The sequence below is a fragment of the Leopardus geoffroyi genome, chromosome D2 (assembly GCF_018350155.1).
Source record: "Leopardus geoffroyi isolate Oge1 chromosome D2, O.geoffroyi_Oge1_pat1.0, whole genome shotgun sequence".
In the NCBI taxonomy this organism is placed as follows: domain Eukaryota; kingdom Metazoa; phylum Chordata; class Mammalia; order Carnivora; family Felidae; genus Leopardus; species Leopardus geoffroyi.
In genome coordinates this window covers 47,567,015-47,582,390 of record NC_059334.1, presented here as the reverse complement: position 1 = coordinate 47,582,390, position 15,376 = coordinate 47,567,015, and the positions used below count along the sequence as shown (strand labels likewise).

General features: G+C 51.4%; 1 non-coding gene across 1 annotated transcript; it reads left to right on the top strand.

The window, feature by feature from the left end:
- Positions 1-290: 290 nt before the first annotated feature.
- On the top strand, positions 291-363 carry TRNAR-CCU. Its single transcript has one exon. It is a non-coding gene; the product is annotated as a tRNA-Arg (tRNA).
- The last annotated feature ends 15,013 nt before the right edge of the window (positions 364-15,376 follow it).

Below are 15,376 nucleotides of genomic sequence, written 5' to 3'. Positions count from 1 at the left end.
ACAATTTTTCCCTTGCAGGTTGTTTCTGTGTTTGGGAAGAGGATGGGATGTCTTCTGGATTCTCTAGTGCCTTTGGTAGGAGCTGTTTTGAAAAATGACACATGCATGCCATGCTTGCCTTAGCATTAGTCCTAACTTCTGCACGTGGTTCAAATAAAATCCACCTTATCGTGGAGGAGACCCTAGTCATCTCCATAAAAGAGCAGGTTATTATTTTTTTTTAAATAAATGTCATTTAAAAAATTGTGGTTAAGTACATTTAACATAAAATTTATCGTCTTAACTGAGGCTCCTGGCTGGCTCAGTCGGTAGAGCATGTGACTCCTGATCCCAGGGCTGTGAGTTCAAGCCCCACGTTGGGCGTGGAACCTACTTAAAAACAAAATCATCATCTTAACCATTTTTTTTTTTTTCAACGTTTATTTATTTTTGGGACAGAGAGAGACAGAGCATGAACGGGGGAGGGGCAGAGAGAGAGGGAGACACAGAATCGGAAACAGGCTCCAGGCTCTGAGCCATCAGCCCAGAGCCCGACACGGGGCTTGAACTCACGGACCGTGAGATCGTGACCTGGCTGAAGTCGGACGCCTAACTGACTGCGCCACCCAGGCGCCCCTTAACCATTTTTATGTGTACAATTCTGTGGCCTTAAGTGTGTTCATTCTGTTGGGTAACAGTCGCCACCATCCATCTCCAGAACGTTTTCAGCATCCCAAACGGGAACTCTGCACCCCTTAAACAATAACTCCCCCTTCCTGCCTCCCCTCAGGCCCTGGCAACCCCCATTCTACGTTCTGTCTCTCTGAATCTCACAACTCCAGGTACCTCATGTAAGTGGAATCATGAGGTATTTGTCTTTTTGTGACTGGCTTGTTGCACTTAACATAATATCCTCAAGGTTCATCCATGTTGTAGCCTACGTCAGAATTTCCTTCCTTTTTAAGGCTGGATAATATTCCACTGTGTGTATGTATCATATTTTGTGTACCCGTTCATCCATTCATGGACACTTGGGTTGTTTCCACCTTTTGGCTATTATGAATAGTGCTACTATGCACATGGGTGTGCAGATAGCTGTTCAAGATCTTGTTTTCATTTCTTTTGGGCATATGCCTGGAAGTGAGATTGGCTCTCTAATTTTCTGAGGAGCTGCCATGTGGTTTTTCATAGTGGCTGCATCACTTGACATTCCCACCAACAACGCGTAAGGGCTCCAACTTCCCTACATCCTCACCAACACTTCTTGTCTTTAAAACGCTTTTGCTAGTAGCCATCCTAATGGGCATGAGGTGGTATCTCATTGTGGTTTTGATTTGCATTTCCCGAATGATTAGTGATGGTGAGCATCTTTTCAAAAATATCAGAACTTAAAGACATCACTTAATGGGGCTTTATTTTATTTTATTTTATTATTAAAAAAATTTTTTAATGTTTATTTATTTTTGAGACAGAGAGAGACAGAGCATGAACAGGGGAGGGTCAGAGAGAGAGGGGGACACAGGATCCGAAACAGGCTCCAGGCTCTGAGCGGTCAGCACAGAGCCCGATGCGGGGCTCGAACTCACGGACCGCGAGATCATGACCCAAGCCAAAGTCAGACGCTTAACCGACTGAGCCACCCAGGCGCCCCTATTTTAAAGGAGAGTCTTCTTGTTGAACATGCCGTATGGTTTGTAACCATGTCTTTTGATGGCCACGCCGGGTGACCAAGGGTGAGACCCTGGGAAGGTGTGCAGCTGTGAGAGTGCCAGCTGTGCCCACGTCTTCCCTCTAACACAGGGCCAGCTGCAAACTGTGGTCACCCGTGGAGCACCACACACGGTGATGCTGCATGCCCTCTTACGTGTCTGATTTAATCGGTCTGGGGCCGCGCTCGGCCACACATACAGGGGAGGGCAAGTGTGATGTGCAGCCAGGATGGCAACCATCGCTTCAAGCCGTGCTATTGTCTCCTTGGTGTGGGGAACTTTGGGGGCCGGAGATGGGACATAGCTGCCTGTGTAAAAGTGAATGAGTGTGCTGCTTTGGGCAGGTTTCTTTTGGTGATGAGGACCACACTGAAGTCCACTCAGGTCCTCTTCCTTCTCTGACACTTGTCCTGAGGCCATCGGAAACCCCTGAAGTCTGGCTTGCATGCCTTACAAGGTATCCGCTGGTAGGCTGGGGACACCTCTCCCTTGTGGAAAAGAAGCTGTCACTTATTAGCCACGTCCCCACTTGGAGGGGACATGGACCATTTGCTTTCGCAGAAAGCCTCTGCATCTAGAACCAGCGGTTAAGCTACCGTGTTTCCCAACCATCTTGATGATAAGACTGGCCAGGGGGCTTGTTCCAATGCAGATTACCAGGCCTTTCCCTTGGAACTTGTTGGTTAGTCTGGGTCGGCGCAAGAGAATCTTTTGTTTTGTTTTGTTTTTGCACGAGTTCCGCAGATGATACTTATCTGGGGTGAGGAAACACGGCCCTAAAGTGGGTGGGTGGTGGTGAGGTGTCGAGACCCTGCCCTGCGTGGCCATAATGCATCTCTCACAGTGTGTCCATTCGCTCCTAGCCAGCCGTTCGCCAGGTGTGGACCCTGAAACAGCAGCATCAGCATCCCGGGGCTTGTTAGAAACTCAGATTCTCAGGCTCCGTTGGGTCAGACTCTGTGGGTGGTCCCCAGAGAGTTCTGTTTTTCAAGCCCTCCAGAAGATTCCCCTGCAGCTGCTGGTCTTCACAAAGCATTTTCACACATTACCTCTTTTATCCCTTATGTTTCATAGGTGGGAAGCCAAGACCCAGAGAACAGCATGACTTGCCCAAAGTCAGACACTGAATGGGGCTCAGAGCTAGAACTCAAAGCCATGGTTCCAGACTCTGGGTCTAAGAACTCCCATGAACTTCCCCAGAGAACATAGGGGTGGAGAAGGATGGGCGTGGAGTCTGGGTGTTCAGGAGGTTCTTATCCCCCCCTCGAACTTCACTGCCAAGGATGTGGAGATCCAGGGATAGAAGGAAAGAAATATATGCTGTTCATATAAATTAGAGTATATTTGGCTAATAAGCACATAAAAGACCCCCATCTAAAGACAACCGTTGACCCCCACCACCCCCTGCCAGACAAAAGTCCTACAATTAAAGTCTAGGATTCTAAATTACACTGAAGGGGAAGAACAAAGGATTGCCCAAGTAGGCAAATCGGACATAAATATGATGTCACCACCCATGGATGTCATCCACGAGAATTGTGTACACCAGAAAACAGGACTGCCATTGACTGAAGTTCTAATTTGGAGCAAGATCAAACCACCAGACCCGGGTCACACCCTGCAGGAACTATTAAAAGAGATTGTTGTCGAAATGCCAGGTCAGCCCAGAGTAGAGAGGAAACCTCCAGAGCGGCTGGGCTTGAACAAGGAGCAAGACTTAAAGGCAGAGCTGTGACCTCAGGGAATGTTTTCCACCTCCTGTAAGGAATGTTGGCCACCCATCCATGCTCTCCCAACCCTTCCAGATGAAAGGGGATGGCGAGGCAGCCAGAGGAGAGAAAAGGGGTGACCCCTGACTGCATAGTCCAGTTCGGCCTCTTATTAGTTATATGATATGGGCACATTGTTAATCCACCCTCTGCCTCAGTGGTCTTCTCTATAAAGTGGGCATACTAATATTGACCTGGCAGTTTTGGTACAGATTAAATAAACAATGTGTATTCCATACTTGACCTGAGGTTGGCCCTCAGTGAGAAGCAGCTCAGATTAAAAGAATGGTATGTTGTAGTCCTTAAGAGAAGTGTCTTTGAACAGACCCTGCCCTGGTGATTGGGGCCACCAGTTTAGACAACAGAAAGCAGTGCCAGGATGCCTCTTTGCCCTTAGTAAGTGTTCTGGGCAAAAAGTCAGTACCATCACCCCTGAATGCTTCCCGCCCCAGAAAGACAAAAATAGCCCAGACTTTGATCTATTTTAAACCCCCCAGGGAGCTTGTGGCCTCCATTTCCCCAGTGTCATTTCCTCCTAATTCAGACCCAAGTTTCATCTCTTCCTTTTACGTTCCATTGGCTGGTCTCATTCCTAACCATTTTCCACGTACACTTACAATACAGTAATTTGTGGGGGGTGGGGAGGGAGTGGAGGTGATGATGAAATGTATATGGATGTGTGTGTGAGTATGACAGAGTATGCATGCATGTATGAATGTGAGTGTGTGTGTGTGTGTGTGTGCACCACGGGCAGGCCTGGGGGTCAGACTTTGCATTATTATCTTACCGAAAAGATAACAAGAAGCTGATTTCCACTGTTAGCTCACTCCTTAGCTCTAAGGATTTTCTAAGGATCTTATTTTCTAATTAGAACATTTTCTAAGGATCTTACCCTAAGTTCTTTGTACACATTACTATGTACAACATAAGAAACAAATATCTCATATTTTGGAAGAGCGTCCGTGTTGAGAATTCATTATATATTCAAGTGATCCTTAATGGGATCATAGCATCATGGAAGGAGATCATCTTACCTCCTCATTCTACTTCTGGGGAAATGCAGGCCCTGAGAGGGAAGGAGCCGGGTCCAGAGTTATGTGGTGTGTGTGCGACAAACCCCAGTGCTGGCTTCTCTCTTCTGCAGAGCAGCCGGATGGAATTGGCCCTTAGAGTGATCTACCAGAGACCATAGCACTAGCTATGGACTGTTCTTCCGTGGCGGGATCCAATGCGTGTAAACTCCACCATCACTGCCCAGAAAATCCCATTTCCCAATTTAACGCTGCAAAGAGGGCCAAGAATGGGCCTACAGATGCATCCACTCATTCATTTAACGTTCCTGTGTCCCCACTTCTGTTTCTGGCTACTGGGGACTCTGAGATACATACACAGCCCTGGCCCCCACCCAGCTTTGTCCCTCAGCCCCCTGCTGGTGGGCTGCTGACATTGCAGGTCATGTTCTCTCCATTGCTATGGAGAGAGAGCGAGAGAGAGCGAGAGAGAGAGAGAGAGAGAGACAGAGAGAGACAGAGAGAGAGTGCGAGTCGGGGAGAGGGGCAGAGGGAGAGAGAGAGAATCTTAAGCAGGTACCACGCTCAGCGCTGAGCCCAATGCAGGCCTCGATCCACAACCCTGCGATCATGGCCTGAGCTGAAATCAAGAGTCAGATGCTTAATCGACTGAGTCACCCAGATGCCCCGTGAAACGTTATTTTTAATGGCTTAATATTCCATACTCTGGGATTTCAATGTATTTGGCTCCTTAGAAAAATGCCACCATAAAGATGTTTGTAGGTAAGATTTACTCTTGTTTGGACTCACTGCCTTAAGATATATTTGCAGATGTGTAATTACCGGAGCAGAGATGCACATTATTAAGCTCTGTATGCATACATCTTGCCAAGTTGCTTTCCACTGCCGCCAGCAATGGGAAAGCCTGCCTGTTTGACCACATCTCTGGCAGCACTGAGTATTTCCTTTTTACAGCTTCTTGCTATGATGAGTTGTAGGAAATGGGGACTGATATACACAGAAATGTCCCTGGTTATGACTGAGACCACAGCTGCCACAGCCCACGTGGGAGGCCTCTGTCAGAGTTGGAAAGGACACAGGTGAACCCCATGGCAAACCCAGCAGCTCTGATCACCTCGCCCAAGCTGTGCCCGGCATACCCCCCAGTAGGCATGGCCAAGCCATTCAGCATTTTGCGGGGTGAGTATCTGGAGGCCAGCCTTCCATCTTTCTTCTTTCTCGTCTTTGGGATGAGATCATGAGATGCAGGCTGGTAATTGCCCGGGAAAAGAAGGCTCCTTTTTAATCAGGTGCTAAAAGTGTTTTCAGCAGCCTTGGGCCTTGCTGCTGACGGGAGCAATCTCCAGCCAATTTCGTGACACTTCAAAGAGCAGAGGTAAGATTGCTTCTGGGAAATTAGCACCACCACCTCCGCCCCCAACCTCGATTTTCTTGGACCATTTAACACAGGTCAAACCCAGAGATGGGAAATATTGATGTGTCTGCAACACAAATATTGCTGAGCCCCCGGCTGAGACCTTAGGCAGAGCACCCTCTCTGAGTGTTGTGTTCTGTTTCCTCATCCGCAGCATGGGGAGAGATGGACGAAATCCCACCTAGTAGGAGACAGAAGGGGAGAGAAAGTCACAGAGTGTTTGTGCTGCACACTTTTCAGGCCCTATTTCATTTGATATTTTCAAAAACTGTATGAGGCGGGGAGCATCACTATCTGGGATTTGGATCCAGCCTGCGGCACAGCCCAGGCCCCCTTCCCAGCACCGATGCACCGCACAGAGACTGCCCGCCGGTGCAGGCACCCGGACACACAGAGGCAAAGCCTGGCTTTGTGACCCACGGCCAGCACTCTTCTTACCTCTCTTGTGCCGAACGCCTCCTGCTGCATATGGAGCTCCAGACCAGAATCGCTTGGCAAATCGCAAAGTCTCCCTAACACTGGGAACAAAGATTATTCAGAAAGTGGAAACTTACCCGAGCAGTTAATCAAGGCTGCACAGCTGGGGCGGCACAGGGTGGGGGCTCTCTCTACCCCTCCCTCCCGCTCCCCAACCTTGTGGTTCTGCTCCTGATAACATCTTAGGTCAAGCATGTGGCTAAATATAGCCGCTCTCCCAGCTGGGCTGTCATCAGCACTGTCAGTGATGTCCCAGGGTTTCAGACTTAGCGTCAGGCTGTGACTTGACAGCCAAGTTCAGTTATAGGGTCAGGATTTTGTTTTCAGGAGGCCTACCCTCCCTCCCACTCCAATTTTAGGCACTGGGATGGACCCCACAGAGAGGACTGGAAGGCAGGTGTGGAATGGGGTGGGGCTGGAGAGAGCCCCGTGGGCCGAGTCTTCAAGATCAAAGTCTCTGACTACTATCCCCCTTGGCCTTGGGCATACCGCTGCCTCACAGGAGCTGTAAGGCTCATCCCTAGGGCCAGGCTACATCACTGTCTCACCGCCAGCACTGTGGGAACTGGGGCAGCCGTTGACCCTTTTGAGCTACAGTGGCCTCATGTGCACGAAGGAATAATGGTAACTTCGTGCTCACCATCGTGGTGACTGCAGACCAGCAAGTGCGTGCTGACTCTCTTGTGAAGCGACGCTCCTCACACTGGTGGAATTGCTGTGTTTCCCATCTCTCCACCAGCCCTGCCATACGGATACCCAGTTCAGCCCAGCTCAGATTTTCTGAGCGTCTCTGTGCGCTGGCAGCCCACGGCTAGCAGCCCAAGGGCACACAGACAGTAAGCAGCAGAGACAGGATTGAGGGCTGGGTTTGATCGTGCCCAAGTCTGCACAATCCCTGTCTGATGCTCCATCCTCCCTCCTCCCCAGGTGAGGATCACTTGAATTTTTCTTTGGTTTATTGCTCTGAGAATTCTTAAGAAGGAAACCAGGTGAGGGCAAAGGAGCACAGAGGGGTCTGGACAGGGCTGAGGGAGGGGGCTCAGTGGGGCTCACTCCCAATGGAGCAGGTTGGGGGTGCCAAGGCTGCTGCAATGCCCCACCTGGAAACTCTAGGAGCACCCTATGCTGTATCAGTGGCATTCCCGGATTTGTGCAGCCCACAGCCTGTGCAGCTGAATGTGGTGGCCCCTCTACGGCCACTTCTCTTCCAGGCCACCTTGGCCCCTTGGAAATATAGTTGGATACGTACAAACTCTTTCCTCACTCCCCCGAGCCCCACAGGCTCCCAGTTTAGGAGGAGGCATTGAACTTAGCTTAGTTGCAGTGATTTATTTTCATGAGTGCCCACTGCCCCGTTCAGTGGTACAATGCAATATATAGTGAGTTTGCCTGGGTTTGTGGCCTTCTTTTATTCTAGAAACATTTGTCTTGTAAGCATCATGGGCCAGGCAATGGGGATATAGCAGTGAAGAAGACAGACAGGGTCCCTGCTTTCCCAAAACTTAAATTTGGGGGTTAGGGTGGGGAGTTCGAGTTGAGAGTGTGGAGGCTTGAAGGCCAGGCACAGTGTTTGCATTTCATCCAGTGTTATGGGAAGCCAACGGTGGGTTCAATCAGGGGGCCAAAAGGATCTGACGTACATTTTAAAAAGACTCCTGCAGTTGCTGAATGGAATACAGAATGTTGTAGAATGAGACGGGGGCAGGGGGTCAGTCAGAGGGACATGTACAGGTCCTGGTGAGACAGACGGTGGCCCAGAGACTCAAGGAGAGCAGAGAGGAGATCACTTGGGATAGAATCTGGCTCTGAAGGCTTGGGTGTGAGGGATGAGGAAGAAGAGATTCAAGCAGACCTCCTAGTATTGAGCATTTACTCACTGTCTGCCAGGTACATGCGGTATGTGTATGTTTTGGGGAGTCACCGTGCAATGGCCCAGTAGCCACGGTTAACAGGTGGTGACCACGTGTCTGTGACTGAGTGATCGCCATGTATTGGCTCACTTCAATAATCACAGCAATCCCATGAGAGAGGGGCTATTGCTATGCAAATAATTTGCTCTAGTCACTTGGCAGTTGGCTCCTCGAGAAGATTGGTCTCAGTAGTGGCTGTCAGCTTCTCCTTGGACCACCAGCTCTGGTAATCAGCTGGAGCTTTGCTCACACCCATGGCTAAGCGATCATGTCTGCACTTGAGAAGCGGACATTCACCTTCTGCAAACATAGGTCTATAATTCCTTTCGTGAGTTTGCTGAGGGTTAAACGTGCCATCCCTACTCCCTGTCCCTCGAACAAGAGATGAGCCTTACCCTGGAGAAGGGGTCGGATGGCAGGGCTGCCTTGTACCTTCCAGGGGGCTGGACCCCAGAATGATCTGGAGTCCCTGACCCCAGGGACCCCAGCAGCACCTTTGGGCCTGTTTGGAAGTTTCTGCACAACAGAAGGGCTCTCATTCAGGTGGCCCCCTCCAGACGCACACACGCAGCGGCGGCTCCGGCTGCTAGCCATCCAGGAGAGCTTGTGATGTCGGCTGGAAGTTGGCCATGGCCATGCTGGTTAGCGCCACACGCTGTGGGGGAGAGGGGAGAAGTGCAGAAGCGGACGGGCACAGAAGCCCCAGGCCCCCGTCCTTTCTCTTACGTCACAACTTCGTCCCAGTACATCTTTGCATGGATCATTGGGCCGGTTCCCCGGTCCTAAGTGCCTGCTCTTCAAAGTACAGTGGGACGCGCCAGCTCGGAGGCCGGGACTGAACCGCTCCCCGTGAGGTTGAACCCACGGGAGGGCTGCGAGGGAGGCAGGATAAAGAGATTGGCATTTGGGGCATCCTTGGCAGAGATGAGGTGGTAGTGCCGCCAGAGATCCAGGTGAGGGAGGACAAGGGTGTTCCTCGGGATCTCAGGGCCACCTGTGAACTAGGTACCACCATCTCTGTTCTCCAGAGGAAGAAACTGAGGCTCCGATTCGCAGTGGCACCCCAGCCGGGCTCGCGTGGCATGCCTCTTGCCGTTACCTCTTTGGCTCCCACACGGCCATCCATTGTGTTAATTGAGTGCTTCGCAGCGTTTGAAGGCCGGGTTTTGTGCTTGAATATATTGCCACATTAATAACTTCAGAACATTTCAGGCAGCGTCGAAATAGTAAATTAGGACACGACGGGCCATATATTCAGGGCAGAGAGCTGAAGTGCCATTTTATTACATGTGCCATGGAATTAAAGGCTTAATTTTCTTTTAAAAGATGGCGATGCATCATTTCCTGCAGCCAGGTAAAAACAGTTAGCAGGAATGATTTATCCTTCATTTCATTTAAAAATAAGAAACCGGAATCCTAGGATCACGCTCTCTGTTATTTATCTCTGCCTGGAGGGCACTTGAGACTTTGATCTGCCACCCTGGCTTGAAGGACACAGCCGAGCCCTGGGGGTGGTCAGGGAAGGGAAGTGAGGACAAATCGGTGGCCCTCCTTATGGGTTCCTGGGCCCAGCAAGTCTCAGAAGGCAGGTTGGAGATGGTCCTCTCCCAGATTTGGCCCCAGGTTGGCTCTGGGGTTGGGCCATCACCTCTCGGTGCCTGGTTTTCTCACCTACAAAATGAGTAACAGCAGGAGCGACCCATGGGGGTGCTGTAAGGACTTTGCTGGAAGCAAAGTGGGCCTCTAGATACTCTTGCACAACTCTGATAGATGCAGGAAGAAAATTTCAGGATAGCTCCTTCATCGTCTATAATAAAAGTAATACTCACTGAGGAGAATTTGGAAAATACAGAAAATACCAAAGACGAAAAGACAGAACTGGTGTCATATTGCCCAAAGACCATCAATGTGATTTTTTCCCTTTTTTGGCAGACTTTTAAAAATAAAATTGGATTTGGGGCTCCTGGGTGGCTCAGTCAGTTGAGCGTCTGACTTCGGCTCAGGTCGTGATCCTATGTTCCATGGGTATGAGCCCCACATTGGGCTCTGTGCTGACAGCTCAGAGCCTGGAGCCTGTTTCAGATTCTGTGTCTCCCTCTTTCTCTGCCCCGCCCCACTCGCACTCTGTCTCTGTCTCTGTCTCTCTCAAAACTAAATGAACATTAAAAAAATAAAAATAAAATTGGATTCACATACATTTATAATTTAATATTCTGATTCTCTGGCTTGATGTTATGATGTGTACATCTGTTTCATCCCTGACAATTGTCCCTAAACTTCTTGTACCGCTGTGTACTATTCCTTTACATGAACGCACGTGACCTATGCCGATCTCCTAGTGTTGGAGGCTTACATTCTTCCTTTTATGAACACTCCCTTTTTAGTCCTCTATAACTTGTAACTGGAAAGGGCAGATATTATTAACCTGTTTTATATGCCACTGCACTGTGGCTGCGGTAACAAATTACCACTGAATGGCTTGAAACATAGAAGTTTATTCTTTCACCATTCTGGCGTCCAGAAGTCCAAGATCAAGGTGCCTGGAGAGCTGAGCTGCCTTCCAAGACCCTACTGGACAAATGTCCTGCCTCTGCCAGTTTCTGGCGGCTCCAGGTGATTCTCAGCTTGTGCCCACATCACCCCAGTCTCTGCCCCCATCTTCACACGGCTTCACCTCTGTGTACGCTTCTGTCCTCTGAGTGCCTCTTGTAAGGACACTTTGCCACTGGCTTTAGGGCCTGCGAAGACTCTCCAAATAAAGTCACATTCACAAGTTCTCGGAGTTAGGATGTGGACATATATTTTAGGGGATACCATTCAGCCCACCGTAGCCAGGAAACTTGCCCAAGGTCACAAGGCTTTATAGGTAGAGGAGCTGGGATTCTAACCTAGGCATGGACCTAAGCATATTTAATTTGTCTGAACATCTTTTTACCTACGTGAGAGTCATGTTTAAAATTTTTTTGTTTTAAAGACCTCTTTGTCAGATGCCACTGGCTCTCTCTTTCTGTCCTTTCCAGGCCCATCCTGGGATGCCCATCTTCAGAACCATCCCTACCAGTGGATGGGGCCGGTCTGGCCACCTGGCCGCCCAACTGTAGTCTCCCATCCTCCTGTGGGTGCCTGGGCCTCAGCATCAATTCTAATGGGAGCCAGTACTCACAGTTTAGCAGGCATGAGCTTGCCCTGGGATTTCTGTTGTCCCAACCCTCCGTCTACCCTACCAGATACCTCAGGTCTCAATAGCACCACCTGGGTCCAGACCACCTTTGCCCTGAGTGCTCTGGGCTTCTCTCCTTCTCCAAGGAGACCCCAGATCAGGTCTACTTTGCCTTCTTATTGAGGTCTGGGGGACACAACCCTCCTCCACCACAGCACCATCTCTAGATATTGACCTCCCCATGTGGCCAGAGCTGCTGAGAAGCTCAAACGGGGCAAGAGTGACACTGCCCTGTCCACTGCTTTGCAAATTTGATTAATATATGAGAAGACTTTGTGGGATTTCCTGAGGATGAATGAGAGGCTGGGAGGGACCTCTGAGAGGACCTGGCTAGCTGGCTCGCCCCTGCTTCTTACTGTGGCTCTGAGTATCGTTGGCTCTGGTAACCACCGAGGTTATTCTCAGCTCACGTTGATTTATGGCTGTCCACACCTGTAACCAGGTCTGGGTTCAAATCCTGTCTCTACCGTTCCTGACAAGGCTTGTTATTATGATAGTTATTAATGCGATGGGCTGGAGGGAAGACTGCTTGATCCCAGAGGCTCAGCTGCCTGGGTTTCTGCTTCCTGGCAGCCCCCCACAGAGGAGGAGCAAGTTTGGCTGTGACATAGAGGACGCTTTGAGGACCAGATGTGGTGGTGTGGGGGAGCTCTCCGCGTTAGTCAGTGGAGGAAGTCTTGCTTAAACACAGATCTAGGACGGCTCTGAGAATGTGCCTTTCCAGCAAGGGCCCAGGGCGTGCTGTCCTGTAACCATGGTGCCCACAGTGGGAGCGGCAGGTGGGATCGGGGCCTGCTCAGAGCAGGTGCTCTAGATGTGCTGGTGCACCGCCTTCCTGTCCCATGGCCCCGGGGACTGACAGGGGGAGTGGACCCGCATCGCCTGGCCAGTGCTGAGCTGCAGCCATTAGAGTCAGACTAGGCTCTCTCACAGGCTGTTGGCCACTGCCATTCCCCCGTGTGAGGGTCTGAGAAGAGCATTTCCCAAGAGTCCTCTGGCGGAGCTGGAGGCAATGGGCACTCTCCCGTGTGTGCGGGAAACACGGTGGCCAGCCACTCACGAAGGTGGAGCTTCTCATTCCCAGCTGGACACAGCGGGGGCACGGCCTTTCCCTTCCGCCTTCCTCTTTACCTGCCATGGAGACAGATGTGTAAGAACATACGAGTGTGTGCACATGGGAGTGAGCGTGTGTGTGTGTGTGTGTGTGTGTGTGTGTGAGCATGAGTGCATGTGTTGGGGCAGGTGCTGCTGTTGGCTCCGGGTCGGTTCTGAGTGTGTGAGGAGCCAGCTTCTGGGGCTTGGAGGAAGTGGGTGCCACGACAGGCACCCTAAGTGGGTGGTGGAACTCTTCTCTGGGTTGTTTGAACGTGCAGGTATGGGTCTGTTTCTCCAGGCTCAAGGTTGTAAGACAAATGCAGGTTCCAAACCTAAGCATTCTTAGAGACCCTCCTGTACTGCAGGCTGAGGGGCAGTGTCCAGATCCACCCAATCGCCCTGCTTTGTTCTTGGAGCTGCCTGTCGGGGAGACCTCCTGATGTGGGGTAGTCTGGGAAGGGCAGGGGCAAGGCCGATGGAGCTCTAAGAGGCTGTTCTGACAGCGTGGCAGGTGCAGTGAGGGTCTGACCGGAAGCGGCAGAGGGAGGACGGAGGCAGCCAGAAGTCCCACAACAGGTCTTGACAACCAAGAGGACATGGGGGCCGAAGAGGACTGGCCGGCCTCATACTCGGATGCTCCAGAGAATAGGGGAGGTGGGGGGGTATGTGTGTGTGCGCGTGCGTACACTGTGTGTGTGCGTGTGTGTTGCAGGGGGTGGTCAGGAAGAAGATCAAGTTCAGTTCTGTCTGAGTGGGATGACGAGCACAGCTCTGGACAGAGGAGTGATGGCATCACCCTTTCTCCTGCTATTGGAAGAACTCCTTCAGCTGAGTGCTGACTTGGGACAGTCAGAACCCAGGAAAGGGAGGTAGAACCCCATCATCCTTCCTTGGGTCTCTTGGGTCCTGAGCCCGCCTTGAGCCATCTTGTGCTTGTGCCTGGGGCCTGAGCCATGCCACTGTGTTCATGCAAAGTGGAATTCTGGGTAAGAGGAGAGGGAGAAATGTAATGTTAACTGAGCACCTACTATATGGCAGTGGCTGACCAGGTGAGGAAAAATCAATGTATGGTCCCTCTGAGATATAGGCATGATTATGCCCATTTTAAAGATGAAGAAACTGAGAAAAAAAAATGACTTGGCCAAGGCCATGTACGTAGCATAGAGCACTGTCCCATGGCTCTGTGGTGGGGGGTGGCAGGTCCTTTTCCGTAGATACTCCCTATCATATGCAGATTCTGCATTTACTTCAATATGAGAAGGTCATGGCCATCAGACGTCTGCAGGAAAGATAGAGCTTGACAAGTGAGTGAGAAAGATACAGGTTTGGTTTTAGGCTTGAAATCCCGGATCCCTGAAGGGGACAAGCCGGCAGAGCCCAGAGTCAGGAGGAGAGAGTGGAGAGGGAGTCTGTGGGCTGTAGGTCCCACGTGAGATACATGAGCGTCCCCATGAGTGTCCACAGCAAACAGAGGCCAGTCCGAGTACAAGGTGCTGTGCTGAGTGCTCCATGAGACTGGGTGCGCAGCTAGGATGGACTGGGCCCCAGAGGCTCTGGTAGACTTTCTCCGTCACACATACTGTCCCATCTAACCTCCCCAGCAGCTTGGTGGAGTGGGCCATGCTATGCTCATTTTACAGATGAGAAAAATGAGGCTCGGAGAGGTTGAATGACTTACCCAGGGTCACACAGCAAGAAGGGGATGAAACAGGGACTCAAGGCTTACTAAAGCTCGTGTCTTCCAGACCCGAGCAGGTGAATGTTTGCCCCTGTTCTTCCTCCTGCTGCAGCTACTCAGTCAGAAATTTACTCCTACAGGTAGAAGTGCTTAAAATGTACACGACTCAGAGATGTGATATGGTCACAGATGTAAACGAGGCAGGCCTCCTAACTGTTCGAGGCCGCTCCCGACATGGAGGAAAGCCTTCTGATAGGAACCCTGGTGTAGGAGAGCCAGGCATCTCCCAGGCACAGGCCTGTGGGAGGGGCTGAGCGAGGCAGCCTGTGTGCCGTGACCTCCTCTGGACAGCTGGGCCCGGCACCCGCCGAGCTGAGAAAGGACCCTGGTCCAACTCAGCCACTGATCACGGTCTCTGTCCACCCACATCCCTGGCACTTCCGTGCAGCTTCCCACCCTCCGTGGGACAGCCTGGCTGGGACACCGCCCAGTACGTCCCTCTGACGGGTCCTGTGAGAGAGTGGTCTTTGTAGTGAGAACCACAGAGGGGCACGGTCGCCCACTCGTGGTGACAGCACAGCCCTTGAGGCAGCAGGAGTGGGAGGGGGGCGCACAGCAGCCCACAGACGGGACACGGGCCGCTTGCAGGGTGCCTGCCCCGGGCGCTCACACTTCCTTTCTGAGAGCAGCAATGAGGCAACGGGAAAGAATCCCCTCCCACCCAGCCGGGCCTGCCCTTCACCCGAGACACCAGATATGACTTGGAAGCCAGCTGGACATTCCTGCGTTAGGCTGTTCAGAAATGGGCCACAGCTCCGCTGCTCAGAGAGGCCCCGAGTGCCCCCTGCTCCCACCCGCTTCGGCAATGCCCCTTGTCCCGAGGGACAGGGCCTCTGACTTTGGTAAAGCCCTTGGCCAACCCCGCGCCCGCCCTCTGGCTCTATTTGTTTATAAATAGGCCCATTTCTCATCTTGCTCCAGCCCAGAGAGGCAGAGGCAACCTCGGGATTCCCTTTGCAGCCAAGGGCAGAGCAGGACCCGACGGGCTTGTGGGCCTGAGGGATGAGGTCACAAATTCTCCCACAAATAGCTAC